The sequence below is a fragment of the Gekko japonicus genome, unplaced genomic scaffold (genome assembly GCF_001447785.1).
Source record: "Gekko japonicus isolate JY-2015 unplaced genomic scaffold, Gekko_japonicus_V1.1 scaffold5026, whole genome shotgun sequence".
Taxonomy (NCBI): Eukaryota; Metazoa; Chordata; class Lepidosauria; order Squamata; family Gekkonidae; genus Gekko; species Gekko japonicus.
Genome location: NW_015174402.1, coordinates 49,535 through 53,178, shown reverse-complemented (window position 1 = coordinate 53,178; position 3,644 = coordinate 49,535).

The window sequence follows — 3,644 nt, the reverse complement described above, 5'->3', positions numbered from 1 at the left end:
AAAGCCCCACTGCCCGTAAAAAATGAAGGGCCCACAACCGACGTCTTTTCTCCGCCGTGCAGAGCTTCAGGAGAAAGCAGCAAGCCACTAAATCTGAGACCACCGAACCAAAAGCTACGGCCGGAGGCATTGCTGCATTTCGCCACAGGTCGGTGGGCAAGCAGGAGGAGAGAGGAACCCTTCGAGGTGCTTAGCTCCTTTTGTCACAAAGCACCCCACATCCACTGAAGAAGAAATAATATCTGCAGCGCTGCTCTGTCTCAGGGAGAACCAGTCCTCATCGAGGTGGCGCGCTTTGAAAGCAACACATGCGCTGCACCCCAGCAGAGAAGGGGGAAATGCAGTTCCCAAAAGCAGACTCTCACTAACAGGAACATAAGATGAGTCCTCCTATAACCGAATATCCTGTTTCCCACAGCAGACAAACCAGACGCCTCGGGGAAGCTTAGAGCAGGACATTAGGGCAACCCGGGCCCACCCCAGCATCAGGCAACCACTGGTATCCTGCTTCATAAACAGGAGGGTTGAATAGCCTGTTTCCCACAGCAGACAAACCAGACGCCTCGGGGAAGCTTAGAACAGGACATTAGGGCAACCTGGGCCCACCCCAGCATCAGGCAACCACAGGTATACTGCTTCAGAAACAGGAGGGTCTATTTATTTGTCGTGGCTTCCATATTTGTCTAATCCCCCTTTTAGATCCTTCTAAGCCAGGGGTCTTCGCTGCATCATTTGGCGACGACTCCCATTACTACGGCATCTACTTGCAAAATGAAGAGCTCCTGCAAATCATGCATGTGACAACACTTGGGCCTCACAGACAAGATAAGGGTTTTAAATACACTCAGGGGACTCCCCATGTAGAGTTGCCAACCTCCCCCAATTGAAAACGCTGAAAGGATCCTGCAACGTTCCTTGGCTCAGGGGCCTCTTCCCCACCAGGGTACCTCATCTTCAGCTCCCCAGCAACAACAACCAGACACCAGGGAGTAGAGGAGTCGCTTTTTGAATGGGATTGATCGCCTTCATCTAGTTTCTGGGCTTTAAGGACCTACTAAAGCAAGGAGACCTGCTTGCCAACCCCCCACCTTCTCTCCTGCTTGCCTCTTGCCCAGTCTCCAGGTGGGGCCTGGAGATCTCCTGGAATTACAACTGAGCTCCAGACAACAGGTTTCCGTTCACCTGGAGAAAATGGCTGCTTTGGAGGGTGGACTATATGGTACTATACCTTGCTAAAGTCCCCAGACCCCACCCTCCCCCGGCCCAAACTGATAGCCAGTTTGGTATAGTGGTTAGGAGCGTGGACTCTAAGCTGGGAGAACAGGGTTTGATTCCCCAGCTACTGGTGTGACTTTGGGCCAGCTGCAAGTTATTTCAGAGCTGTGCTCTCAGGAGCAGTTCTCCAAAGAGCTCTCTCTCAGCCCCACCTACCTCACAGGGGGTCTGTTGTGGGGAGGGGAAGGGATCGTAAGCCGCTCTGAGACTCCTTCGGGTAGTGAAGGGCGGGGTATAAATCCAATCTCTTCTCTCTCTTCTCTACCCCCATAGCTCCAGGAATTTCCCAGCCCAGAGTTCGCAACCCTGCCTGGAGGAAGAGAACTGCTCTTCTTATCCTGCGGAGCCTCCAAACCTTTGACCACTGCCCAAGAAACTGCCCTTTCCTCTTTATTTAGTTCCTTCCTTCCATGCCCACTTCCTGCTTCTCTTGTCCTACTTCTGAGCAGATCTTTACTCCAGAATAGGCCCTTACTCCTGAGTAGGCTAGCGGTAGCCATTCCTGCCCCTCGGGGACCCTCCCTGGTCTGATTCTCCTCTTCTCTGCAGCTATGCTGACACTTCTCTGCTCCACCTCCCTCTCCTTTCCTAAAACAAAAGGGAACCCAAACGTATTGCTATAACCATCAAAACCTGTTGATATTAACTAAATGGAGCCTTTATACCACCTAGGAGGATCATCTAAAACATTTACTCATCCAGCTTTTGGGCTGCAATATGTTTAAAGACCGATGGGAGTGCAAAGGTGAAATTAACCGATTTCTCCCTTTGCTTTCTGGTCTACCATTATTCACTGCATTTACATCTCTCCTGTCCCCCAGCATGCATGCATGGGGTTATTCCGTTTTGTCCTGCCCCCAGCCCCCCAAGGTGGCTAGGGTAGGAGACAGCAGCTTCCCAAAGAAGCCCACCTTCCAGGCTGGATTTCCCTGCTCTTAATCCCACACTCTGTCAATTCCATTGCACAGGGCTTTCGTGAATACACGTTCAAGGACATCGAGCAAAACTATTTACTTGAAGACACCAAGTCAAATAGCAAGGAGCATGGAACTCTTAAAGCAGCCTTGGTCAGACCTGATATGGATTGGGGCCATGGCACAGGAGAAGGAGAACATTATTTGCTTTCGTGGCATTTCTTGGATCAAAATTGCCCAATTCATTCCCACCCTAGTAGGGTTCTCCCCCTCCCCTTCCCTTTCTGTAATTCCAGGCCATCCAAGGTCAAGGAGCAGTTTGGATTGGGGAATCAGAACAGAGTAGAAAAAGGTAACTCCATCCTTCCCCAATACCATGGCCCTGATCTGCTATCTCCCTCCTTCCCCTGACAACAGCCTTTATAGCTAAATTTATACATCAGAGCTGAAAACACTCCTGATTTTCTAGAGCTGAAAGGCTGTTAATCACTGGACAGATGTGTGATCTTCCATGAGCTGGAAAACAAATGTATAATACATCATGTAGCTCTATATTAAAACAAGGCTCATTCATAGCACTGCGACCATACTCAACCTTTCCTTATATGTATGGGCCCAAGACAGGTAAACAACCATCTTCATCCATATGTTTCCACCCATCCTTCATCTAAGGCTTTTCTCCATCAGCTTCCTTTTTCAAAGGTCAGGTGGAGAGCCAACAACAACAGGGCCTTCTCAGTTGTGGCACCCCAAGATCCAAACGCCTTCCTCTTAGAGGTCTACCTGGCACTAGATCTGATGTCTTTCTGACATGGGATGGAAACCCATTTATTCTTCCAGGCTTTTAGAGTAAAGAGTGTCATTTCTGGGCCTGTACCAAATTCCCCCAATGCCATTTCTGTGATATTTCAACACCAAGAAATCAGCACTGGACATATAAAGAGATTTATACCCTACCCTTCACTACCCGAAGGAGTCTCAGAGTGGCCTACAATCCCTTTCCCTTCCCCTCCCCACAACAGACACCCTGTGAGGTCGGTGGGGCTGAGAGAGCTCTCTAACTGCCCTTGAGAGAACAGCTCTGAAAGAACTTATAATAACCCAAGGTCACACCAGCAGATGCATGTGGAGGAGTGGGGACTCAAACCCGGTTCTTCCAGATTAGAGTCCGTGCCCCTAATCACACCAAATGTTGTACCATACAGGCTGCACATCAAGGCCACCTAACCTGTGCACATAACAAATCTACAAAACCAAGCATAAAAATATCCAGAGAACCGAAATGACGGACAAAAATATAAGTAAATATAAAAAGAAACAAAATGGGCAACGTTTGTTCAGAAGGGGCTCAGGGAAGCAGACCTGAAGCGCTTTGTTCCCCGACAGAAAGAAGAGGGCAGGAAGTAATGGGAAAGGAGGCGGTGATGGTCAGACCGTAGCCATAGCTTTTTCCCC